General features: G+C 39.0%; 1 long non-coding RNA gene across 7 annotated transcripts in view; it reads right to left on the reverse strand.

The window, feature by feature from the left end:
• The window catches only part of LOC147370931 (uncharacterized), a 57,865-nt gene that overhangs the window by 38,193 nt on the left and 1,835 nt on the right, over window positions 1-17,837 (reverse strand). For 6 of the 7 annotated variants that reach the window (XR_015165631.1, XR_015165628.1, XR_015165625.1 and 3 more), the window contains one exon: window positions 7,284-7,397. This is a non-coding gene — a long non-coding RNA (uncharacterized LOC147370931). Of the gene's footprint in view, window positions 1-3,760; window positions 5,409-7,283; window positions 7,398-17,837 lie in introns of those variants that run through there. The other variant, XR_015165627.1, reaches the window with a different exon arrangement.

Consider the following 17,837-nt stretch of genomic DNA (forward strand, 5'->3'; position numbering starts at 1 on the left):
AAAGTTCTTGAGAGGGGATCAAGATGATTCAACAGGAAGATACCGAGCTCACCTCCTCTCATGACACACTCAAATTATAACAACTTAAACAGGAATTATCTCTGAGAATGATCTGAAGACTAGCAGAGAAAAATTCCCACAACCAAAAATATGAAGGAGAAACCACAAGGTCGGTAGGAGGACTGGAAAGTTTAGTTAAAACCCACAACTCCAGCATAGTCACTCGCTACTGGAAGGTATCACAACTGCATAGGTCCTCCACGAGGAGGGCAAGGCCTGAGCCCTCCCTCAGGCTGCTCAGCCCAGGTTCCTGCACTGGGGAGAAATGCACACAGGAGATCTGGCTTTGAAAACTCCCAGGGCTTTCTTTCAAGAGAGCTGGAGGCTACAGGAAACAGACTTTGCTCTCTTTCAGTACAGTTCAGTCACTCAGTTGTGTCCGGCTCTTTGTGACCCCACAGACTGCAGCATGCCAGGCTTCCCTATCCATCACCAACTCCTGGAGCTTGCTCAAACTCATGTCCATTGAGTCATTGATGCCATCCAACCATCTCATCCTCTGTTGCCCTCTTCTCCTCCTGCCCTCAATTTTTCCCAACATCTGGGTCTTTTCCAATGAGTCAACTCTTCACATCAGGTGACAAAAGTATTGGAGCTTCAGCTTCAGCAGCAGTCCCTCCAATGACTGTTCAGGGTTGATTTCCTTTAGGATGGACTGGTTTGATCTCCTTGCAGTCGGACTCTCAAGAGTCTTCTCCAACACCACAATTCAAAAGCATCAATTCTTTGGCACTCAGCCCTCTTTATGGTCCAACTCTCACATCCATACATGACTACTAAGAAAACCATAGCTTTGATTAGATGGACCTTTGTCAGCAAAGTAATGTCTCTGCTTTTTCATATGCTGTCTAGGTTGGTCATAGTTTTTCTTCCAAGGAGAGTCTTTTAATTTCATGGCTGCAGTCACCATCTGCAGTGATTTTGGAGCCAAAGAAAATACTGTCTGTCACTGTTTCCATTTTTCCCCATCTATTTGCCCTGAAGTGATGGGACCAAATGCCATGATATTCGTTTTTTTGAATGTTGAGTTTTAAGCCAGCTTTTCCACTCTCCTCTTTCACTTTCATCAATAGGCTCTTTAGTACTTCTTTGCTTTCTGCCATAAAACTGGTGTCATCTGAGTATCTGAGGTTATTGATATTTCACCCAGCAATCTTGACTCCAGCTTGTGCTTCATCCAACCTGGCATTTCACATGATGTACTCTGCATATAAGTTAAATAAGCAGAGTGACAATATACAGCCTTAACATATTCCTTTCCCAATTTGGAACCAGCCTGTTGTTCCATGCTGGTTCTAACTGTTGCTTCTTGTCCTACAAACAGATTTCTCATGAGGCAGGTCAGGTGGTCTGGTATTCCCATCTCTTTCAGAATTCTCCACAGTTTGTTGTGATCCACACAGTCAAAGGCTTTGACATAGTCAATAAAGCAGAAGTAGGTGTTTTTCTGGAACTCTCTCGCTTTTTTGATGATCCAGCGGATGTTGGCAATTTGATCTCTGGTTCCTCTGCCTTTCTAAATCCAGCTTGAACATCTGGAAGTTTACAGTTCACATACTGTTGAAGCCTGGTCTGGAGAACTTTGAGCATTGCTTTGCTAGCATGTGAGATGAGTCCAATTGTGTGGTGGTTTGAGCATTCTTTGGCATTGCCTTTCTTTGGGATTGGAATGAAAACTGACCTTTTCCAGTCCTGTGGCCACTGCTGAGTTTTCCAAATTTGCTGGCATATTAAGTGCAATACTTTCACAGCATCTTTTAGGATCTGAAATAGCTCAACTAGAATCCCATCACTTCCACTAGCTTTGTTCATAGTGATGCTTCTTAAGGCCCACTTGACTTCACATTCCAGGATGTCTGGCTCTAGGTGAGTGATCACAACATCATGCTTATCTGGGTCATGAAGATCTTTTTTGTATAGTTCTTCTGTGTATTCTTGCCACCTCTCTTAATATCTTCTGCTTCTGTTAGGTCCATACCTTTTTTGTCCTTTATTGTCCCCATCTTTGGGTGAATGTTCCCTTGGTATCTCTAATTTTCTTGAAAAGATCTCTAGTCTTTCCCATCTCGTTTTCCTCTATTTCTTTACACTAATCATTGAGGAAGGCTTTCTTATCTCTCCTTGCTATTCTTTGGAAATTTGCATTCAAATGGGTGTATCTTTCCCTTTATCCTTTGCCTTTCACTTTTCTTCTTTTCATAGCTGTTTGTAAGGCCTCCTCAGACAACCATTTTCCCTTTATGCATTTTTCTTGGGCATGGTCTTAATCACTGCCTCCTATACAATGTCACAAACCTCTGTCCATAGTTCAGGCACTCTGTCTATCAGATCTAATCCCTTGGATCTATTTCTCACTTCCACTGTATAATTGTAAGGGATTTGATTTAGGTCATACCTGAATGGTCTAGTGGTTTTCCCTACTTTCTTCAATTTAAGTCTGAATTTTGCAATAAGGGGTTCATGATCTGAGCCACAGTCAGCTTCCGGTCTTGTTTTTGCTGACTGTATAGAGCTTCTCCGTCTTTAGCTGCAAAGAATACGATCAATCTGATTTCGGTGTTGACCATCTGGTGATGTCCATGTGTAGTGTCTTCTCTTGTGTTGTTGGAAGAGGGTGTTTGCTATGACCAGTGTGTTCTCTTGGCAAAACTCCCTTAGCCTTTGCCCCGCTTCATTTGGTACTCCAAGGCCAAACTTGCCTGTTACTCCAGGTATCTCCTGACTTTATACTTTTGCATTCCAGTCCCCTATAATGAAAATGACATCTTTTTTGGGTGTTAGTTCTAGAAGGTCTTTAGGTCTTCATAGAACTGTTCAGCTTCTTCAGCATTACTGGTTGGGGCATAGACTTGGATTACTGTGATATTGCATGGCTTGTCTTGGAAACAAACAGATCATTCTGTCATTTTTGAGATTGCATCCAAGTTCTGCATTTTGGACTCTTTTGTTGACTCTGAGGGCTACTCCATTTTTCTAAGGGATTCTTGCCCACAGTAGTAGATATAATGGTCATCTGAATTAAATTTGCCATTCCAGTCCATTTTAGTTCACTGATTCCTATAATGTCGATGTTCACTCTTTCCATCTCCTGTTTGACCACTTCCAATTTGCCTTGATTCATGGACCTAACATTCCAGGTTCCTATGCAATATTGCTCTTTACAGCATCGGACCTTGCTTCCATCACCAGTCACATCCACAACTGGGTGTTGTTTTTGCTTTGGCTCCATCTCTTCATTCTTTCTGGAGTTATTTCTCTACTCTTCTTCAGTAGCATATTGGGCACCTATCGACCTGGGGAGTTCTTTCAGTATCATATCTTTTTATCTTTCCTTACTGTTCATGGGGTTCTCAAGGCAAGAATACTGAAGTGGTTTGCCTTTCCCTTCAGTGGACCACGTTTTGTCAGAACTCTCCACAATGACCCATCCGTCTTGGGTGGCCCTCCATGGCATGGCTCATAGTTTCATTGGGTTAGACAAGGCTGTGGTCCATGTGATCAGTTTGTTTAGTTTTCTGTGATTGTGGTTTTCATTCTGTCTGCCCTCTGAGGGATAAGAGGTTTATGGAAGCTTCCTGCTGGGAGAGACTGACTGTGGGGATAACTTGGTCTTGTTCTGATGGGTGGGGCCATGCTCAGTAAATCTTTAATCCAGCTTTCTGTTGATGGTCAGGCCTGTGTTCCCTCCCTGTTGCTTGACCTGAGACCAAACTATGGTGGCAGTAATGAAGATAATGGTGAAAGTGAAAGTGAAGTCGCTTAGTTGTGTCCAACTCTTTGCGACCCCATGGACTGTAGCCTACCAGGCTCCTCTGTCCATGGATTTTCCAGGCAATAGTACTGGAGTGGATTGCTATTTGCTTCTCCAGGGGAATCTTCCCAACCCAGGGCTCAAACTCGGGTCTCCCGCATTGTAGACAGACGCTTTACCATCTGAGCCACCAGAGAAGTCTGAAGATAATGGCGACCTCCTTCAAAAGGTCCCCTGCACACCCTGCGGCTCTCAGTGCCTCTGACCCTGCAGCAGGCCACCACCGATCCATCCACACCTCCACCAGAGACTCCTGGACACTCACAGGCAAGTCTGGGCCATGTCTTGTTGGGGTCACTGCTCCTTTATCCTGGGTCCTGGTGCACAAGGTTTTGTTTGTGTCCTCCAAGAATCTGTTTTCCCCAGTCCTGTGTAAGTTCTGTAATCAAATCCCACTGGCCTACAAAGTCAAATTCCCTGGGGTTCTCAGTCCCTTTGCCAGCTCCCTAGGTTGGGAAATCTGTTGTGGATACTAGAACTTTCTTAACAGTATGGGAATTTCTTTGGTATAATTGTTCTGCAGTTTGTGGGTCATCTGCTCGGTGGCTCTATGGCGGGGTTAATGGTGACCTCTTCCAAGAGGGCTTATGCCACGGGCTGTGTGACAGTTCTGCAGCCGGAGCCCCTGCCCCTGCAGTAGGCCACTGCTGACCTGTACCTCCGCAGGAGACACTCAAACACAGTTCTGGCTCAGTCTCCGTAGGGTCACTGGGTCCTGGTGTGCACAAGATTTTGTTGGAGCCCTCCCAAAGATCTCTGGCGGGTATGGGGTTTGATTCTAAACGTGATTTTGCCCCTCCTACCATCTTGTTGGGGCTTCTCCTTTGCCCTTGGATGTGGGGTATCTTTTTTCAGCGGGATCCAACATTTTCCTGCCAATGGTTGTTTAGCAGTGAGTTGTAATTTTGGAGTTCTCGTAGGAGATGAGCACACGTCCTTCTACTCTGCCATTTTAGGCTCAAAATAGGACACACACAAAATCTTTCTTGTTCTCAGTCCCTGTGCATACCCAATAGTTTGAAATACACCTGGGTCAGACCTACTTGTGCATCTCAGAGAGCTTCTTAGAAAGGCAAGAGGCAGCCGAGACTTTGGTTAGGGATGGACGCTGGCAGGCCACATTTAGAGTCTTCCCTGTAGCTGATGAGTGTCAAGGGCCTGCCCCATCGACCCCCATGCCTCCAGCACTCCTGCACCACAAGGCCCTGCAACCAGACACCCTGGGCGCCTGCCCTGTCCACCTGTGGCCCTGGAGCACCACACAGCCCCCATCGTGGAGGGCTGCCTTGCCTTCCAGCACACCCATCACAGTCACATAATGCAGGGCCTCACATCAATTTAGACCAGCATCCAACACAGCCTTCTAACTTGTCTACAGCAGTTGGCCTTGTTGTAACAGAAAGGTGCATGAAACCCACAGAGGGGACACCCCTGGAGCATCTGGCTCTGCTGGCCAGAGGGGAGGTGTGCTGGGCCCTATAGGCCATCTCCTGCATGAAGCCATGTGTCTAAGGCCAGGAAATGGAATGAACTGAACCTAGTGAATAGAAATGCACAGAGAAATAGGAAACATAGGGGAAAAGATGAGGATGTTTCAAATGAAGTAAAAAGATATGGTATCACTGTGGCGGATTCATTTTGATATATGGCAAAACCAATACAATATTGTAAAGTTAAAAAATAAAATTAAATTAAATTAAAAAAAATTGTAAAGCAGAAATAGAAAAAAAAAAAAGATATGGTATCAGAGAAAGAACTAGATGAAACAGAAATAAGCATTCTACCTTTAAAAAGGAAGTGTTCAAGGTAATGATTATAAATGCTCACCCAAATCAGAAGAATAGATAGACATAGTGAGAACTTCAACAAAGAGTAAAAAAACTATATGAATAAGAACCAAACACCTGAAAAATACAGTAGCTGACAAACACACACATATATACACACACACCAGAGGGAAACAATATTAGATTATATGATACAGAAGTAGAGATCATTCATCTGGAAAACACAGTAGTGAAAATAACGCAGGAAAGAAAAAAATGAATTAAGACAATAGATAAAGAGGCCTCTGAGACAACATCAAGAATATTAACATGAACATTATAGGGGTCCCAGAAAGAGGAAAGGAGAAAAACAAGCAGAGAACTTATTAGAGGATATAATAACTGATAACTTTCCTAACCTGGGGAAGGAAACAGACATCCAGGTCCAGGAAACACAAAGTACCAAACAAAAGATGAAGACAAACAGGCTCACACCAAGACACATTACAGTTCACATGTCAAAAATTAAAGGTAAAGAGAGATCACAGAAGCACTGAAATAAAAGCAGTTAGTTATGGGCAAGGTATTCCCAGAAGATTACCAGCTGACTCTTTGGCAGACTTTGCAGACCAGGAAGGAATGACTGGATGTATTCAATGTGCTAAAAGGAAAATGCCCACAACAAGAATAGTCTACCAGCAAGATTATGATTCGGAATTGAAGAATAGATCAAGAGTTTCCCAGATTAGTAAAAGCTAAATGAGTTAATCACTGATAATAAAGCAACAGTATAAGAAATGTTGAAGGCATTTACTTAACCTTAAAAGAATTGTCACTAGTAACAAGAAAATACAGAAAAGTAAAAATCTCACTTGAAAAAGTGTATATATAGTAAGGGGAATAGATCAAACCCTTGTTAAGCTTCTTTAAGAATAAAAGACAAAAGTCATGTCTTAGAGGGTACACATAAATCAGAAATGAAAAAGATGAAGTTATAACAGATACTACAGAAATAAAGTACCATGAGATTACTACAATTATACACCAACAAGTTGGACAACCTAGATGTGGATAAATTACTTGAAACATAAATCTTCCAAGATGGAATTAGGAATAAATAAAAATCTAAACAGATCAATTACTACAAATAAAATTGAATCAGTAATTTAAAAAACTCCCAATACGCAGAAGTCCAGGGCCAGGCGGCTTTCCTGATTCAATTTTACCAAGCATTTAAAGCAAAATTAACACCTGTCTTTTTCAAACTAGCTCAAAAAATTGAAGGAGTGCTTCCTTATTTTCTGAGGCCAGCATCCCCCATATAGGAAAATCAGATTAAGACACTACCAAAAAAGGTTAATTACAGGCCAATAGTTTTGATGAACATGGAAGCAAAAATCCTCAACAAAATATTAGTAAACTAAATTCAACAAAACATTAAAAGAACCATATACCACGATCAAGTGGGATTCATCTCAGCAATGCAGGAATGATTCCATATATGCAAATCTATTAAGTGACACACCAGATTAGCGCAACAAAGGATAAAATCATATGCTTATCTTCATATCTCTAGTAAAAGCATTTAGGAAAATTCAACGAAATTTGGATTATTATAAGAACGAGGTTGATAAGAGGCAACATACCTTTAATACAATAAAGGACATGAACTTCCCTGGTGGCCCAGTGGTGGAGAATCCACGATTCCACTGCATGGGGCTCAGGCTAGATCCCTGGTCTGGAAACTAGGATCCTGCATGCTTGTGTAGTAAGACCAAAAATAAATAAATAAGTAACATACAGAGCATATATGACAGAATGAGATCTAACATCATGCGTAATGATGAAAAGCTGAAAGCATTTCCTCTAAGAACAGCAGCAAGACAAGGATGCCTACTCTCACTGCATTTATTCAACACAGTATTAATAGTCCTAGCCACAGCAAAAAGATAAAAATAAAAGTTAAAAAATGGAATATAATTTGTAAAGGAAGAAACACTGTCACTGCAGATGACATGATAATATGTAGAGAAAACCCTAAAGATTTCAGCAATTAGCATAAATAAATTCAGTTAATTTGAAGTACACATAATATATTGAAATCTGTTATTTTTCTATGCATTAATAACAATTTTAGAAATTAAGAAAAAACATTTAAGATTGTACCAAAAATAATAAAATATCTAGAAACAAATTTAACCGTGGGGATGAAAGATTCATGTGCTGGAAAGTATATGACACTGAGGAAGAACACTAAGTGTTAGTCGCTCAGTCGTGCCCGGCTCTCTGCGACCCCATGGACTGCAGCCCACCAGGCTCCTCTGTCCATGAGGTTTTCCAGGCAAGGATACTGGTCTGGGTTGCCATTTCCTTCTCCAGGGGATCGTCCCAACCCAGGGATCAAACCCGCGTCTCCTGCACTGCAGGCAGATTCTTTACTGACTGAGCTACAAGGGAAGCCCAAGGACACTAAAGTGAAAGTGAAGTCGCTTAGTCAGGTCCGACTCTTGCTGACCCCATGGACTGTAATCTACCAGGCTCCTCCGTCCATGGGATTTTCCAGGCAAGAGTACTGGAGTGGGTTGCCATTGCCTTCTAAAGGTTACACAAATAAAAGAAAAGATATTCCATGCTCCTGGATGGGGAAGAATTAATATTTTTAAAATAGCCCTATTACTCAAAGCAACCTACAGATTTAAAGCAATTCCTATCGAAATACTCATGACAATTTTTACAGAACTAGAATAAATAATCCTAAAATAAATGTAGAACCACAAAATACCTGTATTGCCAAAGCAATCACGAGAAAAAAAGACCAAAGTTGGAGATAGCATACTCCCTGTCTACAAAGCTACAATAATCACAAAAACAGACATATAGATCAATGGAATAGAGAGCCCAGAAAGGAATCCACACACTTATAGTCAGTAAGAAGGAGGCAAGAATACACAATGGAGGAAAGACAGTCTCTTTAATAAATACATGGAGAACTACATGTAAACAATGAAATTAAAACATTTCCTCATACCACACAGAAATACATATTAAAAATGGATTAAGGACCTAACTATACTACACAAAACCATAAAATTCCCAGAAGATAACATAGGCAGAACACTTGGACAGAAATTGTAGTAATATATATATGTATATTTTTGGATCCTGCCTCTAAGGCAAAAAATAAGCAAACACAAGCAAATGGGATCTAAATAAACTTAAGAGCTTTTGCATAGCAATGTAAACAATAACAAAATAAAAATTCGAAGGGCAAATTGGAAGAAGATATTTGCAAATGATATGACAAAGGGTTAATATCCAAAATGTACAACTAGTTTCTATGACTCAGTATCACACACACAAAGAAAACAACACAATTGATTATAGTCATAAGAAATGAATATACGTCTTTCCAAAGAAGACATACAGATGGCTTAAGGCATATGAAAATATGCTCAACATCACTAATCATTAGAGAAGTTCAGTTCAATGAAATATCAGTATCACACCTGTCAAAATAGCTACCATCAATATGTCTACAAATAACAAATCTAAGAGAGGATGTGGAGAAAAGTGACCCCTTGTACACTGTTAGTAGGATTGAAAATTGTTGCAGGCACTATGGAAAATAGTATGGAGGTTTCTCAAAAAGCTAAAGATAGAACTATCATATGATCCATCAATAACTCTCCTGGGTACATATCTAGGAGAAAAAAAAAACACTAATTCAAAAAGATACATAAACCCCAAAGTTCAGAGCAGCACTATTGACAATGGCCAAGATATGAAAGCAAACCAAATGTTCATGAACAAATGGATAAAGACAATATGGTGTGTATGTACAGTGGAATATTACACAGCCATAAAAGCAAAGTTCTGCCATTCAGCAATGTGGATGGACCTCCAGAATATTATGCTTAATGAAGACAGACAAAACCGCTTTTTGTAGTATTATTTATATGTGGAATCTAAAATTACAAATGTGTATGTAAAACAGAAACAGATTCACGGATATATAAACAAACTAGTGGTTACCAGTGAGGACAGGTAAGGAGGGAGGGCCAAATTAAGAGGATAGGATTAAGAGGTACAAGCTACTATATATAAAATATCAATAGATATTCCATACAATATATTGTATAGGACATGGAATTATAGCTGTTATCTTTTAATAACTTTTAATCAAGTGTAATCTGTAAAAAATACTCAATAGCTATGCTGTAAACAAAACAAATATAACACAGTAAATAAAATTAAAAAACAAATAATTGGGGAGAGGAGCTGAATACATATTTTGCCAAAAAAAAAAGAAGAAAGAAAATATAGACAGCTAAAAGGCATGAGGAAACATGCTCAACATCACTAATCATCAGGGAATGCAAACCAAAACCACACAAAAAAGTACCACCCTACAGTTGTCAGAAGGGCTGCGATGAAAATGACGGCATTTAAGACGTGCTGCTGAGGACGTGGAGAAGAGAAAACTCACATCCACTGTTGCTAAAGATATAAAGCAGTGCAGCCACTATTGAAAGATCACAGAGGGTTCTGAATACACAAAAAGTAAAACATATACAGAGTTAGATCTATATATACACAGACATAAATATGTATAGATATGTTTATACATATATAGTTATATATATATATACACACACACACACACACACACTCAGCCATAAAAAGATGAAGTCTTGCCACTTTTGATAACATGGATGGACCTAGAAAGTATGATGCTAAGTGAAGTCAGTCATATAGAAAAAGATACATGATCTCACTTGTATGTGTAATCCAAAAACAAACAAACAACAACAAAGCCAGTCTTATAGACACAGTGAACGAACTGCTGGTTGAGGGAGAGGAGTTGAGTAGGTGTTGGGGTAGCTGAAGATAGCTGAAGGGGTATAGGAAGTACAAAATTCTATTTATAAAATAAAATTTGGCAAGAAGTTAATATACAGAATACAGAATATGGTTTATGATATAGCAATAACTGTAGATAGGGACAGACGGTTACTAGACTCACATGGTGATCATTTTGTCATATACTTAAAAGCTGAAGTATTCTGTGGTAAATCTGAAACTAACATGATATTGTATGTCAATTATTCTTCAATTATAAAAAAGAAAAAGAATGCATTCCCTAGCATTTCACCTGAGCCATTTCTCAGGAGTTTGTAATGAACAGCCTTGAGGAATGAGGTAATGTCTTCCCCTCAGACAAACAGGAAGCTTACTAACCTCTCATTTTAAAAGCAGAAGAGTGTCCCCAAACTCGGTGTTCTTCAGATTAACACAACTGAGTACATGCATAGCACCCAAATGGTTCCTTCTGTCATCCCAGTAAGAACTGGTATAGCAGAACCAATGCAATATTGTGCTCATGCTTATTGTGATGTAAATAAAATTTTTCTCTGGAAAAAAAAAAAACTCAGGTAAAGAATCTAATTTTACAACTAAATAAACTAGAAAAAGAACAAACTAAGCCTAGTGTTGGCAGAATGAAATAAGGATTAGAACAGTTGTAAAAGTAATAGAAGAACCTACTCTATAGTACAAGAAACTCTACTTAAAACTCTGTAATTATGTATATGGGAAAAGAATCTAAAAAAATAGTGGATATATAAATAATGGTACAAATAACTACAAAAATAGAAGAAATATTATTGAGTTTTCTTTGGAAAAGATAAACAAAATTGACAAATTGTTAGCTAGAATAATTAAGAAAAAGTATACATATATATACACACACACACACACACATTTAGCATGACAATGATGCCACAGAAATGCAAAGGACAATCAGACTATTATCATAAACACATATGCACTATTATCATATGCCATCAACTTGGATTACCTAGAAAAAAAAATGGACAAATTCCTAGAAACATGCAACCTACCAAGACTAAATAGTTAAGAAACAGAACACTTGAACAGACCAGTAATGAGTAAAAAGAATGAAACAGTACTGAGAAATATTTCAATAAATAAAATCCCAGGATCAGATGGTTTTATTGCTGAATTATACCAGATATTTAAAGAGAAATTAAAGCCAAGACTTCTCAAGTACATTCAGAAAGAGAAGGGAACACTTTCAAACCATCTTATGAGGCATTAATTACCCCAACATTAAGACCAGACAAGGGCACTATAAGCAAAACACAGATCAATATCCTTGAAAGATATAGATGACATATACTCAAAATACTGACAAACCAAACTCAACAGCACATTGAAGGGATCATTCACCATAATTAAGTGGGAATTATGCCTGGATCCAAGGATGGCTCAACGTATGTGAATCAATAAATGTGATACATCATATTAAGAGGATGAAGGGGAAAATGATATTAACAGATACAGAAAAATTATTTGACAAAATCCAACTTCCTTTTATGATGAAGATAGTCAAGAAATTAGTTATAGGGGCTTCCCCTGCTTATTTAACTTATATGCAGAGTATATCATGAGAAACGCTGGGCTGGAAGAAGCACAAGCTGGAATCAAGATTGCCGGGAGAAATATCAATAACCTCAGATATGCAGATGACACCACTCTTATGGCAGAAAGTGAAGAGGAACGAAAAAGCCTCTTGATGAAAGTGAAAGAGAAGAGTGAAAAAGTTGGCTTAAAGCTCATCATTCAGAAAACGAAGATCATGGCATCTGGTCCCATTACTTTATGGGAAATAGATGGGGAAACAGTGAAAACAGTGTCAGACTATTTTGGGGGGCTCTAAAATCACTGCAGATGGTGACTGCAGCCATGAAATTAAAAGACACTTACTCCTTGGAAGAAAAGTTATGACCAACCTAGACAGCATATTGAAAAGCAAGACATTACTTTGCCAACAAAAGTCCATCTAGTCAAGGCTATGATTTTTCCAGTAGTCTTGTATGGTTGCGAGAGTTGGACTATGAAGAAAGCTGAGTGCCAAAGAATTGATGCTTTTGAACTGTGGTGTTGGAGAAGGCTCTTGAGAGTCCCTTGGACTGCAAGGAGATCCAACCAGTCCATCCTAAAGGAAATCAATCCTAAATATTCATTGGAAGGACTGATGCTGAAGCTGAAACTCCAATCCTTTGACCACCTGATGCAAAGAGCTGACACATTTGAAAAGACCGTGATGCTGGGAAAGATTGAAGGCGGGAGGAGAAGGGGATGACAGAGGATGAGATGGTTGGATGGCATCACCAATTCAATCAACATGAGTTTGAGTAAACTGGGAGTTGGTGATGGACAGGGAGGCCTGGCGTGCTGCAGTCCATGGAGTCGCAAAGAGTTGGACACGACTTAGTGACTGAAGTCAAAAAGAGCATGATATGTGATATCATTTATATGTAAAACAAAACAAAACAAAAAGCTCAACTCATGAAAAAAAGAATAAAATGTTGGTTACCAGGGGCTCCTCTGGTGGCTCAGACAGAAAATTGTCCACCTGCAGTGCAGGAGACCCAGGTTCGATCTGTGGGTTGGGAAGATCCCCCTAAAGAAGGGAATGGCAACCCACTTCAGTATTGTTTCCCAGAGAATTCCATGGACAAAGAAGCCCGGAAAGCTACAGTCCATGGGGTCTCAGAGTCAAACAGGACTGAGCAACTAACACTTTCACTTCCAGGGGACGAGATGTAGGGAATAGGAGAGAAATTTACAGTAAATGATTCCTAAAGATATGATATACAGTATACAGAATATAAACAATGATTTTGTGTTATAGTCTCTTACTAAGTTTAATTATATCTTAATTTTTCTAACCACAGTAAAGAAATAATGATTACATGGTATAATAGAGGTGATAACTACTGCTACAATGGCATAGTATAATATGTACACGTGTCAAATCACCATGCTATACATCTTAAATTCAAATAACATTATACTTTAAATATATTACAAGGAAAAATAAACAGTAACCATCATCAATATCAAAACAGATCAAGGAGAACAAATTTTCCAAATTCAGTTTAGTTGCTCAGTTGTGTCCAACTCTTTGTGACCCCATGGACTGCAGCACACCAGGCCTCCCTGTCCATCACCAACCCCTGGAAATTACTCAAATTCATGTCCATTGAGTTGGTGATGCCATCTAACCATCTTATCCTCTGTTGTCCCCTTCTCCTCCTGCCTTCAATCTTTCCCAGCATCAAGGTCTTTTCAAATGAGTCAGCTCTTTGCATCAGGTGGCCAAGGTATTGGAGTTTCAGCTTCAACATCAGTCCTTTTAATGAATATTCAGGACTGATTTTCTTTAGGATGGACTGGTTGGATCTCCTTGCAGGCCAAAGGACTCTCAAGAGTCTTCTCCAACACCACAGTTCAAAAGCATCAATTCTTCGGCGCTCAGCTTTCTTTATAGTCAAATTCTCACATCCATACATGACTACTGGAAAAACCATAACCTTGACTAGACTGACCTTTGTTGACAAAGTAATATCTCTGCTTTTTAATAATGCTGTCCAGGTTGGTCATAACTTTCCTTCCAAGGAGTAAGTGTCTTTTAATTTCATGGCTGTGGTCACCATCTGCAGTGATTTTGGAGCCCCTAAAAATAAAGTCTGTCACTGTTTCCACTGTTTCCCCATCTATTTGCCATGAAGTGATGGGACCAGGTGCCATGATCTTCATTTTCTGAATGTTGAGTTTTAACCCAACTTTTTCACTCTCCACTTTCACTTTCATCAAGAGGCTCTTTAGTTCTTTTTTCCAAGTTAGATAACAGTAAACTGAAAATAATGCACTCAGAGGAGAACAAAGACAAAGAGTGAAGAATGACTGTGTGATCTAAAAATATTATGAAAAGAAACATTCTATGAATTATGGAGTCTTAGAAAGAAAGGATAGAGACAGAAGGCTGATTTAAATAAATAGTGGCTTTGAATTTTCCAAGTCAGGGGAGAGATTTGCATATCCAAATGCATGAAGCTCATAGGGCACCAAACTTAACTCAAAAAAAATTCTGTAAAATACATTACTGTAAAACTGTCAACTATCAGAAGCAAAGATTTTAAAAGCAGCAAGAGGAGAGAAGCTTATAACTTACAAAAGAATCTTCATAAGATTAAAAGTTGCTTTCTCAAAAGAAATTTCACAGGCCAGGAGAGGGTGGGAAGATATATTCAAATTGCTCAAAAAACAAAACAAAACCCAAAGTCTGCCAACCAAGAATATTCTATCTATCATAATTGTCCTTCTTAAGTGAAGAGATTTAAAACTCTTTTCAAAAAAGAAAAGGTGAGGGAGTTCATCATCATTAGATCAGTCTTGAGAGAAATTCTAAAAGTTCCTCAAGCTAGAATAGAAGGAAACTAAATAATACCATGAAAACATATGAGAATACACAATAAAGTTGCAACCATCTATTTCTGCTTTATTGACTATGCCAAAGCCTTTGACTGTGTGGATCACAATGAACTGTGGAAAATTCTGAAAGAGATGGGAATACCAGACCACCTGACCTGCCTCTTGAGAAACCTGTATGCAGGTCAGGAAGCAACAGTTAGAACTGGACATGGAACAACAGACTGGTTCCAAATAGGAAAAGAAGTACGTCAAGGCTGTATATTGTCACCCTGCTTATTTAACTTATATGCAGAGTACATCATGAGAAGCGCTGGGCTGGAAGAAGCACAAGCTGGAATCAAGATTGCCAGGAGAAATATCAATAACCTCAGATACGCAGATGACACCACCCTTATGGCAGAAAGTGAAGAGGAACTCAAAGCCTCTTGATGAAAGTGAAAGTGGAGAGTGAAAAAGTTGGCTTAAAGCTCAGCATTCAGAAAACGAAGATCATGGCACCCAGTCCCATCACTTCATGGGAAATAGATGGAGAAACAGTGGAAACAGTGTCAGACTTTATTTTTCTGGGCTCCAAAATCAGTGCAGATGGTGACTGCAGCCATGAAATTAAAAGATGCTTACTCCTTGGAAGGAAAGTTATGATTAACCTAGATAGCATATTCAAAAGCAGAGATATTACTTTGCCAACAAAGGTCCGTCTAGTCAAGGCTATGGTTTTTCCTGTGGTCATGTATGGATGTGAGAGTTGGACTGTGAAGAAGGCTGAGCGCCAAAGAATTGATGCTTTTGAACTGTGGTGTTGGAGAAGACTCTTGAGAGTCCCTTGGCCTGCAAGGAAATCCAACCAGTCCATTCTGAAGGAGATCAGCCCTGGGATTTCTTTGGAAGGAATAATGCTAAAGCTGAAACTCCTGTACTTTGGCCACCTCATGCGAAGAGTTGACTCATTGGAAAAGACTCTGATGCTGGGAGGGATTGGGGGCAGGAGGAGAAGGGGACGACAGAGGATGAGATGGCTGGATGGCGTCACTGACTCGATGGACGTGAGTCTGAGTGAACTCCTGGAGATAGTGATGGACAGGGAGGCCTCGCGTGCTGCATGGGGTTGCAAAGAGTCAGACATGACTGAGCGACTGAACTGAACTGAAGTATATAGTTAAGGTAAGAGTGCTTTAAAATTATTGTATGGTGGTGTGTTAACCAATTATTTAGATTATTACGAAATTATTGAGATAACTGCAGGTATAATAATTTCAATGCATGAACAATACACAAGGAGGTAAACTCTAACACCATATACAAAAATTCATGGAGGGGAATAAAAGAGTAGAGTTTGTTGCATGTGATGGAAGTTAAAATGTTATCAACATAAAATACTGTTATATAAGACATTTTCCATAAACCTCATAGAGCCACAAAGCAAAAACCTATAGTATATTCAGAAAATATAAAGGGAAAGAAATCATAACATACCACTACAAAATATCACAAATTCACAAAGGTAATGAAAAAGGAAAAGGGAAACAAGAAACAACAAAACATCCAGGAAACAATAAGATGGTATATTGATTGGTAAATTACTGTAAACATAAATATATTATGTTTTGACTAAAATTTCTAGTCAAAACTCATCGAGTGGCTGGATACATAAAAAAAGATCAAACTACACTCTGCCTTTCAGACTCACTTCAGTGTTAAAAACACAAATAGGCTCAAAGTGAAGCTTTAGAACAAAATATTCCAAACACATGGAAACCAAAAGAAAGCAGTGGTAGCTAGAACTAGGTCAGACAAAACAGATTTTAAGACAAAAACTGCAACAAAAAAAAAATAAGGTCATTATATAATGATAATATTGTCAATTTATCAAGAAGACAATCGTAAATAAATATGTACCAACAGTGGAAGACCTTAAAGTGTTAAGCAAATGCTAACAGATTTGAATAGAAAAATAGACAATAGAAAAAAAAAAATGTAGCAATCTTTAATACTTGACTTTCAACAATGAATGGACCATCCAGAAAGAAAATCAGTAAGGGAGTACTGAACTTGAATTACACCAGATGGGCTTAACAGACAAAAGCAGAACAGTCCATCCAATAGCAGCAGAATACATATTCTTCTCAACTGCCCACTGAACATTATCCAGGACAGGTTATATTATGGGTCACTATACAAATCTCAGCAAACTTAAGAAGACTGATATCATACTAAGTATTTTTAGGGATTCAGTTACACACACACATATATATATACATACACATTCTTTTTTAATATTCTTTTCTATTATGGTTTATCATGGGATTTTGAAAAAGTGTCTATTTTTATTTATTTAGTGTGCTGGGTCTGGTTGTGGCATGTTGAATTTTTAGCCGTGGCACATGAACTCTCAGTTGCAGCAGGTAGGATCTAGTGCTCACACCAGGTATTGGACACAGGCCCCCTGCATTGGGGGCATGGAGTCTTAGTCACTGCACCACCAGGGAAGCTCCTATCACTGCATATTGAATATAGTTCCCTGTGGTCTACAGCTGGACCTTGCTGTTTATCCATTTCATATGTAGAATCTTACATCTGCTAACCCCAGCCTCCCACTCCATCCCTCCCTCAACCCCTCCCCCTTGACAACCACCAGTCAGTTCTGTCTGCAATTCTGTTTCTGTTTCATAGATAGGTTCATTTGAGGTTAATTTGTGTCATGTTTTAGATTCTGCACAAAGTGATAATGTAAGTTATTTGTCTTTCTCTTTCTATTTACACCACTTATTACTAAGTATTGTTTTAATCACAAGGGTAAGAAACCAGAAATGAACAAGAGAATAGAGTCTGGAAATTTTACAAGTATGTGGAAATTAAGCAACACAATTTCTAAATAATCAATGAGCCAAAGAAAAAAATTA

Source organism: Bos grunniens, chromosome 6 (genome assembly GCF_055505025.1).
Source record: "Bos grunniens cultivar Pamir isolate PY7600 chromosome 6, Bosgru_T2T1.0, whole genome shotgun sequence".
In the NCBI taxonomy this organism is placed as follows: Eukaryota; Metazoa; Chordata; class Mammalia; order Artiodactyla; family Bovidae; genus Bos; species Bos grunniens.